We start from the raw sequence: 14,078 nt of genomic DNA, 5'->3' as shown, positions 1-14,078 counted from the left end.
CCCCACTATTTGAAGATGATAGGTGTAGCAAAAAAAGTACAAGTACAGTAAATCAAACACATCATGAGACACATAAGATATGAGCCAAGGTTTCGCACAAGCACAAAATTTTACAACTCGCTAATAGAGACTCCAAAAATCCTTGGCACTCACATTCACATCATCACTGAGTAGGAATGAAACCCACGTTGCCTGCACCAAATTTCAACAAATGTACCACGACACGATCGGTGGCCAATCCCAGCAATCTTCCGGCAGGAGGGACAGTGCATCCTGAACCAATGTTTGGGAACCAATGTCTTTGACCAACAAGTATGTTTTTTGTCAAAGTAAAAAAGGTGAACTTAGTGAGTTGTCTGTAATAGCTCAGGGTCCATGTGTCAATCCCACCCACCCCCTGTTTTCAATTGGTAATTTAAAATTGTATGTATAAAAAATACTACATAATTTGCTTTTTTTTTATTTTAACTAACAAAAAAATATAAATGACAGATTTGTCAAAATTCCATTTCAGAGTTAAATCAAAAATACCAAATTAAAAGGTGGCCACTTGACTAAGTTTGGGTTTGTGTGTTAACGTGACTTGGAAGTTTGCTGGAAAGCATTCGTAAAACTACATTAGTCTGTTCGCTGCTACAAGCAGTCTAGATCATGACCATGATCTATCAGCCATACTATAACATTAAGCAATTTCTATGTCCTGTATATATTTAGAAGAACAAAATATTTGGCTAAGGAGGAAGATGACAGTTGCTTTCACCACAGTTTGCCTGTTTGTCCACATGGTTGTCAACACATTCCTGTCCACTACAGGTGGACTACTAGACTTTGGGAAAATGCTTTTTCACAACACAGTTGTTTTTATTCTTCTTTTAGCCATTGTGTATTCATTTCTGAGGAATTCTGCTTACTGTACGTATCTTCATGACTGATCGTGGAGGCTTACATGCTCATGTTGCTTTACTAATGCTCATTTACAAACACCTCGGTCATGTAAACTCTGTTCGGGCGCCCATCCACAGCCCAGCCTACACTCCAGGATTTTCATGCATCACACACTCATCCCCATATGTCTTTTAATGGACCACATGCACCCATCACTGGGGGACGGTAAGTCTTGGGTGGAGGGGGTTTGGCTGGCAACCAGCTCCCTGGTTCATTGGCCTCTCCAGATTTTAAATGCAGAACACTACTCGGGGAAGGGGCACTGAAACACTGGATAGGACCAATAACTGCCAGTCGGGGACCTGGCGGTCGTAGTAGCAGTGGGGGAGGTGGGTTCTCACTAGCTTCATGGTGGTTCTCCTGAGGCCAGCCCTTCCCCAGGCTGGATGACTCCTTGGCATTTGGGCTCCCTTCTCATGCTCAAAGGCTGCTTCCTGAGTCCTCCTCCCTTCATTCACTTGTTGGTTGCCCTTATCCATCCTCCTTTCCAACAAACAAGTGACACCATCAAATCCTCAGGCTGGGCAGGGTTTGGCTGCATCGTGAGCCCTTGCAGGTTGGGGGAGCATCTTGCACTCCTGGGGGTGCGGGTGGGATGAGGTTTTGGGATGCGTGGGTTGGTGGAGGTGTGGGAGCTCATTTTGGGGGATGGCATTGGGTCCTTGTGGCCTCCTCCCGATGGCGAGTTCCCATAGCGCCTTGGTGGGCCAATTGACTCCTGGATCCCAAACACATCCGTTCGGGCTCGTGTCACAAGCTTAACAACTATCAGCATCGACTCGACAACAACATTGTCGATAAATGCCCATTGTATGACGTCGCCCCTAAGATATGCATCATCTCTTCAACTGTGCTCAAAAACCGACCATGATGACGGTGGAACACCTGTGGAGCGCCTCGGCCGATGTGGCTCACTTTCTGGACCTTGATACGGAATAACGACCGTCGTACTTGGCTACAACAATGACTTCCCTAACTCGTGAATATGGAAATTACTTGGGTATCTACTCAGTTACTATCTCATCCAATAGACTTTTACAATTTACATAGTCACTCACACCACACTTCAGTTGTACAGCAACAACCTTTGTCCTTTACTTAGCCGCTTATCCTCACAAGAGTTGTGGGAGTGCTGGAGCCAGCTGTCAACAGGCAGGAGGCAGGGTACACCCTGAACTGGTTGCCAACTAATCGCAGGGCACATAGAGACAGACAACAGTTGCACTCTCAATCGCACCTAGGGGCAATTTAGTCTCCAATGAATGTTGCATGTTTTTGGGATGTGGGAGGAAACCGTAGTGCCCGGAGAAAACCCACACAGGCACAGGGGGAACATACAAACTTCACACAAGTGGGGCCGGGATTGAACCCAGGACCTCAGAACTATGAGGCCAATGCTTTACACCACCATGCAGCACATAATGTGTAATTGTTCTAGAATTTAATTTTCTCATCATGTTCTTGTTTGTTGTTTTCTCACACAAGAAACCTCTGATTCCTTTGGTGTGAAATTAACCATAAAACCAGACAAAGGACTGCTACACAGCTGCAAACAGTTGGCTATTGGATTAACATTTCCTAGACATATTCAAAATATTAGGGAGATGGTGTCATACAAGACTCGTCAGGCATCTATGCTCTCATCAGGATTAGCCCACAGTTGACAAAGTTTAGCGTAGCATTAAGCACCTCCACAGCAAATTGTAACAATTTAAGAGTCACTGTAAAATGTGCCTCTTCACACCAAAAAAATGTCCTTCCATCAGATGCGGTTAGGTCTCAGTTATTGGGAACCTCTTTATTCTTGGCTTGAGCATCTGCCCCCGAAAACATCTGTGGACGTGCCTGAGCTTGGGCATCAACATGTTCACGTTCTAGAATTGTCCCAATTAATTGGAACAATCATCCTTTCATTTACTTGATGCAGACTAGGCTGGCAGTCTAGTTGTACAGGAACATTTTGTCGATCTTAGGGCAGAAAAAAAATCTGAGCTGCCTCAACAAGGTAATATTTTTGGCAAGTCATAGTCAAGTTTGTCAATGCTGTATTTTGAGAAAGATATTGTTCAGACATTTGATGAACAGTGAAATTAATTTCACAAGAAATGCTGCATGTAAGATTTGATACGTGTACATGCTGTCATGCTGCCCGAGAGGGAAAATTAAACATTTTTTTCTTTCTCCTTCGTTCCAGACGTGAGTGTGGATACCATTCCGATATTGCTCTTCTACCACCCAGGTGGATGTCTCCCACTTTGACATTCTTCCCTCCATTGCTTATAGTCAATGTGCCCCCATGTAGGAAAAACCCTGCACAATCAGTTGGACCACAGCCCAGTCAGATTAGATGAGATTGTTTAAAAAAATAAAATGGCACTTTTGCAGAGCTTCAGCAAAAGAATTCTGAATATAATTGGGATAAAATGCACGTTTTCTCTCGCATATTCATGGCCTTTTAAATTTTGAATTGACATCTATCAGCATTAATTTGATTTGCACGGCTGATAAATACAACTTGCCTTAACAATTTAAAAGAAAAGACATACAATGGGTTTTCTGACTCTCCAGCGGTGACTTGAACGTTAAAAAAAAACACTCAGCTACTTTTACCTCTTCTACTGAACATCATTCAGGAGTGTGCAAAGGACCTTAATCAAAAGACCAGTTCATATTTTAGCCACATTCATCCCAACGAGTGGAAAATAAAAGTCATGATGTGTGGAGAAATGGAGCCAAATACTTTTGTGTTTTTTCAACCTCAGTCACACAGTAGAGCTAAAAAAAGTATGAGAACTTTGATTTTTTTTTTTTTGCAGTAATCTCAATATTACTAATAGCATATTTCCAAGTATACAGGTGTAAGTAATCTATAGCTATATTGTTCAATAGAATGATATTGCATTTAATAAACCCATCACTTCTGATAATAATGTACAGTAAAAATCAAAACTTGTAATAAACATTTTTGCATTGAGAATTCTCGCTAAAATTTAAACAGGAAGTAAATCAAATAAATCAATTTGTAACGCAAAGCACATTTATTTGTATCACTCATTTCACACACTAAACATTGAAAAACAAAGAAAAGTGCTTATAAATATTCAAAACTAAGAACAAAGTAAGAGTACAGTTAAAGCGGCTTAAAATGTGAGAAACATTTTAAAGTTGAAATGTTTTAAAAAGTATGAGAAAAAAAATGAACATAAAAAAATTCAGACTTGGGCCTGTTGTTCCTTCTGGTGGCAACTTATTCCATTTGTGTGCAGCACAACTGCTAAATGCTGCTTCACCACGTTTGCTTTCCTAAACCCATAAAACCTAAACTAGTTTGTGTTTTTTCCTCAGCTTAGCATCCATTTTTCAACACCACTTCTCCTCACTCGGGTCGCGGGTGTGCTGTAGCCCATCCCTGCTAACTCTGAGCAACAGCCACAGTACACCCTGAACTGGTCGCCAGCCAATCACAGGGCACAAATGGAGAAACAACCGTTTACACTCACATTCACACCTGAGGACAATTTTATGTCTTCAATTTAACCTACCATGCATGTTTGCGGAATGTGGGAGGAAACCCGAGTACCCAGAGAACACCAACACAGGCACAGGGTGAACATGTAAACTCTCCCACAGGTGAGGCCAGATTTGAACCCCAGGTTCCCACAACTGTGAGGCAGATCTGCTAACAAGTTCGTCACTACCCCGCCTTAGCTTAACATAAAAAGTATTCACTGCAATGATTCACATTCACAAGGTAAAATGTCAAATAAATTTGAGTTCAAATCCATGTATTCATTGTCAAATGCTCGCGGATGACTTTAGATGAGGATGTTACTTTAAATGGCAGTCACCCCTACCTGGCAGGAGTGTTAATCCTCTCATCCCTCTACTCTGAGGGTAAACAGACAGATTCCAAGATATAAAAGAGGGAGACTCACAATATTTAGCTAAGTGATTCAGGCAAGAGGAAGGTTACTCACCTGTGCTTTGGGGATGGCTTTTGTGTCAGTGGACAGGTCAACAGCGGATCCATTTTCACTAGCGGATGGGAATGTGTTTGCTTAGTCTATCTTTGGTCCCAGTGTTTCATCCCTCATGACTGATGCGCTCATTGATTCCTCATCTTCTCAGCCAAGTTTAAAATGCATTGACTTTATTTCTACGATAGCATTTAACTTCCATAATAGGAAAAGAGTTGTAGAAAACAGATCGCCGAAACTGTTCAGCGAAAAGAAGCTACCTAGTGAAGGCAGGTCAGCACCTGTCACACCTGGTAAAGCTTTTCTCTCAGCAGAACCTCATCTCCGGCTTTGCCTCTTCTTTATTTGGATAAGCCCCTCTTAAATGGGTATATGAGACACTTAATATGACTTGAGACGAACAATGGGATTCTTCATTAGAATACTGAAATGGACAACAACAAGAATACTGTTTGCATCCAATAGGTAAAATCTCCATATTGAGAACCGAAAAATAAATACATTTTGCAACGATATAAAACAGATTTAATCATTGGCTGATAAAATGGGAATATGTTTTTGTATCATGCTAGAGAAAGCCTGCATAACCTACTTAAATGTGGTTACACACACACGCACACAGATTTTTAAAAACGTAACCAATTCATTAAAACAAAAAAACTTCAGTGACCCCACAGATGACTAAAGTTCACTTTCTAAGTGTCTACTTTTCCATTCTGTATTGCAGTTCCAGGTTATGGCCAAACTGTAGGTCATTTCAGGTTTTTATTTTTTTTTGCTCAATGTCATCTTTTTTTTCCATGCCAAAGTTCTCTTTTCCTTTTGGCTTGTCCCGTTAGGGATCGCCACAGCATGTCAACTCAGATGAACGCATATTTATTTGGCACAGTTTTATGCTGGATGCCCTTCCTGCCGCAACCCCTCTGCATTTTACCCAGGGAGAGAAGCTGACAGCACCTAGTATTCCCAGGCGGTCTCCCATCCAAGTACTAATCTGACTACATGATCAGTGCAATTCTCATTTTTTCTCATCTGACCCAGGCATCTTTCATATGTGGATATAAATCAGATATGTATCTGACCCGAGTGCAATGTGGACTATTTCAATCGCTACGGCACCAAAACGTGACAAATACAATTGTTCAACACAACAGACACATCACAAAGGCAATGGCAGACAAAGGAGCATAAAACAGTCAGCAGTGAAAAGAAGATGCTTCCAACAGATAAGAAAATGGTGGCTGTAATTACACAAATCCTCAAAATCGCAACAAAGGTGTCTTGAAGGAATGTTATTACCACTGGACTCTCTCCAACTTTGTAATTGGTGTTACTAGGGACTGTTGTTGCAACAGACCAAGTAACCAGGTTGGTCAATTTGACAAGTTTTCCAAATGAAGTTAGAACATTGATGAATATTGAGGATCTGAAAGTGGTTACATTACGAAATAACTCCAAAATAAGTTTCACATTGTTTTCGGACCTCAACTCAGTAAAACTTGACCAACTTTCTGCCTGAGTCACTTATTTTACTTACTTACACTTATCTTACTTTATTAAAGTCTAGTATTGTAATTGAAGAAATATTCTGCTGTGAAATAGCAAATATTTAATACTGACCATATATGGTAAATGTAGCACATATGCTGTTAAGCAGAGGGAGAGAAGCTACTGGGCTGGTTCTAGATGTGATGCGTAGCTATTAGTCTAGCTAACAAAGCCAGCTAGCCTAATAGCAGCAAATTAGCAGTAGTAGTAGCAGCAAGGTAGCAAAGAAAGGTCCAGAGTCTAAGCAGTTTGAACATGAAGCTGGCGGTTTACTAGAACCATAAATCAGATAGAGGACAAGACGACAATTGAAACATCATTTGGCGCATGCACTTTAAGAAAAACCTTTCTTGTGATGTTACAACTTATGGTTGACTTCAGGAGGGACAAAGGGTTTTAGGTTTCATCACTTTTCCAATCGTATTTATTTTATTTTATTTTATTGCCTGGTCATTTAGTCAACTTTTGAACAATGAATCTATTATTATTTGCTTAATCTTTTGGTTGAGGCGGAATTGCAAGTTTATGAAATCAACCAAAATAACACTGCAAAACCTGTAGTGACACTTCAAATCGACCATACAATGTCCCTTTAAAGTTCAAAACAGTTTCATTGTTCAATCAAAGGCAACTGGAATTGCAAAGTAGTATTAGAACAATGCTTTTAAATGTCCTTTCTTCGTCAAAAATCTCAGGATTCCACAAGCAATGTGCATTGAGTTGCACACACAGCGCTCTCAGTGTTGCATAAATCCAAATAGAGCAAAATCCCAATTCCTACCGGGACCTTGGTGTTGAAACAGGTTTACAGTGAAGTCGGAGTCATAAGTCGTCCTGGTGGTGGTCCTAGGAATCACAAATACATTAATACCTCGCCGGTCAAAATTGTCTGAATACAATAGGTTTCTCCAAACTATTAAAAAAAACTGGCCAAAACTCAGTAGGTATTGTTTTTAGTCCTTCTAAGCTCACAACCAACAACAATTTGATACGAGTTTGATGTTCCTATATTATACGTACTTCCTCAAGTTAGTCAACTCCGGTGTAGCAGAGAAGATGGAGGGTGGGAAGGTCACTTTTGGAAAAAAAAACTTTATCAACAACAATGGTTTACAATGGTATTTTTTAATATTTGAAAAAAGATAACCTCCAGAATTATCTACAATATATCTTCACATATGTTTCTGAACATAATTTTTAGCTTTTCTGTGTTTGTTTTTTTCTGTAATTGACTTATTTATTGACTCTTTCACTGTTCATATAATGCTTAGTTTGGCATTTATGATACTGGGGTTACAAACAGAACAGTACATAAAACAAGATTCTAAAGTTAATTGAAAGTAACTGAAATAAAAGAGTTGTAATCAGGAAAATATTCACAGTGTACACAGTCAAGGCTTGTTGTCATGAACCAACAGTGCGGGGGCAGACCCAAATGCAGGACTCCAAGACGAGGACATGATGTTCAATGGGTTTTGCACGACAACACAGTCCAAGAAGGCAGGATCCAAAAAACAAGAAACAATGCCTGATAACTCTGAGTCAACTAAAGAGCATAATAAAAGCCTGACTGCACTATAATGGCACTGTGGCAGAGTAACCCTGGATGCAAGAAAGCATACTCAATGAACTCCAATTTAAATATATTGTCTAATCACAGTGCCTCATGAGAAAGAGCTGTGACCGGCGAAAGGTGTAATAGTTGAAACCGCTCGGAGCGGTTGCCAGGTCACGCCCTTCTTGGCTGTGGTCCAGCCTTGCAAATGACGCTTGTTTGGTTTTGACCCAATTTTGACCCCATATTCAATGTTTCTGTATTTCATTTTTTTAATTTGTTGTTCATTTCACATAGCCATTGTTGAAATGCTTCCCAAAATATTTTAGTATGAGTGCAATCAAAACATGAAATCCAAAACAAGAATCCTTTTGTTAGAAAATCATGACAAGGGTAGATATTCTTTTAGTTTTGAAACGTGTTTCTTTGGCTTTTGGTGAAATAGTTCCAATCACAGCTTTCATTTCATTAGGATAACCTTTTTATTGATTTTTCCAGACCAAAGATAAAGGGAGGCATGTTGGTCCCTGGCAACCTTAATGTCGTTGTGTTGTTGGGCTTCAGTTTCCATCATGGTGTTTACGATTGTTATGACTTGTCTTGGCAACTGCACCAGATGGATCGAACTACCTTTAAAGCTAATTTTTAAAAGTGTGGGTTTTTTTTTTCCAAGGCAGCAAAAACATGCTGGCAAAGTCATCTTTTCATATCAATCAAAAGGCTGCGGGCTGATGAGATTGATTGCTGCGATGACAACATCTGCCGAGATTACAGCAATAACTCACTTTATGGCATGTCATTACATCCATTTTTTTGGGGGTTAGGTGGGTGTATGTATTATCAAAGAGAGCCGTGGGTGCTAAAAACATAATATTCGTGTTTGACAGCCTGTCAGAGCAGTGAGACAAGACTAATTACACCCTTGTCTTCCCCGGGGGAGCAAGAAGTGCGACCTTGTGTTGCTCACATCTAATCACTCTGACATGACAGGATGAGCCATCCTGTTGCCAAGCCTCTCAAAATATCAGTCAAGTGTGCCGACCAGTCACCCTGTGGCTGATGCTTTGACTTTTATTTTTTATTTTGTCTGCAAAAACAGGATCTGCAATTGCATATCAAAGCCCACAAAACTATGGTATAAAAGAAAATTACACCTCAATAGCTATTAAAGCTCATTTGCAGTATCAACATAGTATTTCACAAATTACTATACACATTCTGTTGTGGATCATGCAGATGATAAAGACGTTCCTTGGAGATTGTGTCAAATGGCTCAATTTGGGCTTTTCAGACTCACAGAGAGCTGTACTGTACTTGGGCCTGAGGTGCTCCCTTTTTATATACCACTTAGCTGTGCAGTATCTTAGGCTGAGATCAGAACACAGCAACAAAGAGCGGGCGTTCATAGGTCGGCAGAGGCTGGAGAGACAGGGGGGAGTCTGTTGCCTAGGTGTTCAAGCTCGGAGTTGTCGAGTCAGGCTAGAATACCTCATCAGTGCCAAGTTTTATGATGTTGCAGGTCCATTGCAAACGCAATCTCTGAGTGTGTGGCATTGTGGAGGACATCCAGATGGTTAAGATGGAATTCCCTGATTGTTATTGAGAACTGAACCCAACCAGTCCTGAAGTGATCGCTATCGGCCGGCGCTCCTTGAAGCGCACAGCTATTCATTAAAGATGCTTATCTTACGAGACTGAGGTGAGAGAAAGGTTTTCGGGGGCAAATCACTCGGTTGCATCTAAGACTAGGCCAGGTCGACATCAATTTACGCCCTCTTCAACAATTAAGGAGACTTCAAACAGTATATTCAAAGGCATCCTTTTGCAATTTGCTGAAGTGAGAGGAATCTGCAGCACTGTTGTCATATATTTCAGCATACAGAACAATACCGAAACAAGTTCCATAACAAAAAACTAAATAACTCAGCAGCATGCAAGAGGAGATCATGGCAACGCTGCAGGAATTAGACACGTTCAACTACTATAGAATTAAGTGTAGCGTGAGGCATCTGCTATCAGTGTCAATGTCACCTCAAATTCCATTTAATGTGAATGCTGCCAATCTTTCAGGTGTAGGTCTATATCTGTCAATGTGTTTGTCTTGGATCTTGCCTTGGTGGGTCACTTTCAAGCTCGAGTAAGCGAGGTCCTTCTGTTACATCTCTCTTGCTTGTGACTGTGATAAGTTCCTTGATTAAAATGCCCTGATGTGCACACCTAATTTGACACCAAGTAGTGCATGTATGTGTAAGAGGGAGGTGGGCGTGGGCAGGGTTAGAACTCATCAACAACCCTTCAGAGCAATTGCTTTGATACTAGTTGACACCAATAATAAAGAGCTCACAGATTTACATTTGGACTCACACAAAGCAATTCGAATAGTATGAGCCGTTCCAATCAATGCAGAAGAGTTGAACAATGGACGGCTGCCCTGGTCTGACATGATTTCTTTGCATGAGTATCTAATGTGGACAGGTGTCATAAACAATGCACTACTTCCTCCCACCAGCTGTGATGATAATGATCGCTGTCTCCTACATCAATTTTCTGAGGCATTTATCCTCACGAGGGTCACGGGTGTACTGGAGTCTATTCCAGCTATAATCGGGCATGGGGAGGGGTACACCCTGAACTGATTGCCAGCCAATGACAGGGCACATCTAACAGTTACACCTAGGGTCAGTTTAGGGTATCAAATTAATGCATGTTTTAGGGATGTGGGAGGAAACCGGATTGCGTGGAGAAAACCCATGCAGGCACGGGGAGAACATGCAAACTGCACACAGGGGGGGCTGGGATTGAACTTTAGACCTCAGAACTGTGAAGCTAATGGTTTAACATGTCGTTCCACCGTGCTGTGATGGTTGTCACCTTGCGCAATAAAAATAATAATAAAGTCTTGCCTGATCGGGCAGAACGGTGGACTAGTAGTTACCAGATCTCAACATTCTGAGAATCAGGGTCCGAGTCACAAGTTTGGGCCTGTGAAGAAATTGCATGCTTTCCCCACACTTGCAAGGTTTTTTTTTTTCCTGGTACACCAGCTTCCTGGAAGATTAAATTGCCCCCAAGTGTGAAAGTGAGTGTGAATGGCTATTTGTCTACATGCTCCTTGAAATTGACAGGTGACCAGGCCAGTATTGCGCCACTCATCCAAAGTCAGCAATTACAAGTTACAGCTCACAGACAATGACAACCCTAATGACGACAAGCAGTATAGAAAGCAGACAATGAAGTGAATGTAGCCATATTTTGTTTTACTGTTGATTCTGACTTCTGTTCCTATTGTTTCTTCCTCTGCGTCATGTATTCTCGGGCAACTGAGCCTGACTCACTGTTTTTGGGAGGGGGCGGGATACCCCCTTAACTGGTCACTAACCAATTCAGGGTTCCAGGGCAAAGATAGACAAGCACTCACATTCACACCTGTGGACTATTTAAAGCCTGCAATTAAACATAATGTTCACATGCATGTTTTCGAATGTGGAGAAGGCTGAAATTTGAAACCAAAACCTCAGAACTGAGATTCAGACGTGGTCACCGTACTCTTCTTAGTGATTATTAAACTGGCAATTTGTTATTCATTTAATGAATTAAATTGTTATATTACATTACATACATGGGATTTGTCTATGTGTGTTTTTTGAATTTATTTTGATTAATTGTGATGTTTGCTGCATCAGAGTTCCCCTGTCATTAATGTTTAAGGGGATCGGAATGACAGGATGGATTATCAACTAAAACTTTCAAGCACTTGAGTTGGCTACTGATCTTGAGGCTTTCAAGAAGAAGAAAAGAGTAGGAAACCATTCTTCTGGTGGAAAAGGCAGACACGTGTAACCCAAGCATTGTGGAAACCGTCAGCAGCCTGTAGAGTTATCTGGACAAACTAATATTTACTCCAGGACAAAGCAAACATACTCATTGAGCCAGGCTTTATACACCCCTCTGGCATTGTTGATGGATTAACTCTGTTGTTGAAATCTATCTTCAAATCTTCATCTCCATTTGAGCTAAAGGATTCAGTTTTGACGGGGCACAAGTCACTTGGAAGCAAACAATATGAAGTGATGTGTTGACCCAAGGACTGAGAATGAAGCCAGAGTTGCACTTCAACATCAGTGATCAGCTGCTACACTGTCATTGCACACATTATCGTGATTGCAAACCTCCCACAAGGATGGCAAAATATCAACAACCGCCTGTTTCTCCTTTTTCAAAGCCATGTTCAGAGGAATAAGAGATTTGCTGCAGTTTGAACATGAAAAAGGCAAAATAACGAGTTGGCTTAAAGTGTGACCACAGTGTGGTGAATCTGTGTTTGGGTCAGGTCTGCTTTGAATAAAAACTGATTTGCCTTCCCCCCTAAATTTAGTCTCCAAAATTACACACTCTTAAGAACATTGTAGGAATGCACAAAACCTAGAGGTCCTCTTTCTCACCAGTGCGTAATGAGAAACTTCTTGTCCAAGCGCCCGGTCAACTACGCAAACACCTGCAATGATGCTACGGGCCGACTTCCTTCAGCTCCCTATCAACACCCAGTAGACAAATGACATTCCTGTGACATACAATTCAATGATGAAAGTAGACCAGCCCCTCTGGTGCTCTGCATGTGAGGGGGAACCTATGACTAGAAAATCCTCCAATATGAAATTGAAAATACGCACACACACACATAGAGGAGCAGATGTCGTCCAAATAGAGAGGCTGTTTCATTTATTAACAGCTGAATGCTGATATTAAAGTAGTATTAAAGTTTGGCTGAGGTCGATGAACTTGGCACAAAACATTTTCAACAGGAAAATGAGATACATTACTGAAAAGCAATAATGTTGTGCAATATTGTGTCATTACCTCAAAATACTTATTCAGCATCGAGTTGGATTGCTTTGCAGTAAGTTCAAACTGCAACTAGTGGGCATTAAGACATCCACAGGTTTTTGAGCATTCTCTCTTCAGGGACCAGAACTCTGCAAAGATTACAGTGGCTCGCTCTGTAGAGATATTTGAATCACAATTCAAGACTGACACTCTTCCATTTAGGTAAACCACAGAATGCATTAGCATACAGATTGCCTCTTGCCCTGCCTTTCCCCTTGTCATGTGGATTCCGGACCGTTTTACCGAAGCTTTCCTCCTCTCTAACTTAGTTGTGCGAGGTTGTGATGATCCAACTGAGGCTGTTGCTGCAGGGATTCAGGTCCACCACTTCCCCAGATGCACTGCACTGTAGGATTCTGCATCAACTGAATAGGTGATGTCCTGAGGATGAAGTACTTTCCCGGAGGTGTCTACCTGCAGTGCTTCATTTGATTAAATTGACTTTTATGGTGTTTTAGATAATATTGTACAGCAGCACACCATGTGACAAATGCTGCCAATTTGGCATCCATTGCAGAGGATGGTCATCCTGGAAGGAGGATAGCATCCATCTGATACCGTATTTTCCAGACTATGCGTCGCTCCGGAGTACAAGTCGCACTAGTCATAAAACCCATAGAAAAGAGGAAAACAAACATAAATTAGACACACTAGAGTATAAGTCGCATTTTTGGGGGGAATTTATTTGATTACATCCAACACCAAGAACAGACATGGAATTTAAAATTTAAATGACAAACAATTTAAAATAAAAATATAATCGAGGCAACAGCAGGCTGAACGGTATGCTTACGTTAAATGATACACCTGAGAACGTGCCTGATATGTTGACATAATATGTTATTTCGATAACTATAGCAGAAATAAGATACTAAGAAGATTACCAAAACCATCCGTGTCACTCCAAATACCCGGTAACTAAAATCCAATGAAATCTTCATCCTCTGTGTCACTTCTAAACCAGAGGGAGACGACGCGTCGCTTCCTCTTCTATGTTTCTTACATCAGAATCATCATCAGTTGCGGTTACAACTGGCCTATTCCAGCCTTTCTGAATGGATGGTTTTGGTTGTCACGGAAGCCCATACTTTGTCAATCCATCCAATGACTTCCTGGAAAGTTGACTAGCAGATTCACCCGGAAGCTGTGCTCGGGTCGAATGCTGGTCG

The sequence above is a fragment of the Syngnathoides biaculeatus genome, chromosome 15 (genome assembly GCF_019802595.1).
Source record: "Syngnathoides biaculeatus isolate LvHL_M chromosome 15, ASM1980259v1, whole genome shotgun sequence".
In the NCBI taxonomy this organism is placed as follows: Eukaryota; Metazoa; Chordata; class Actinopteri; order Syngnathiformes; family Syngnathidae; genus Syngnathoides; species Syngnathoides biaculeatus.
Note: the sequence above shows the minus strand (reverse complement) of the source record.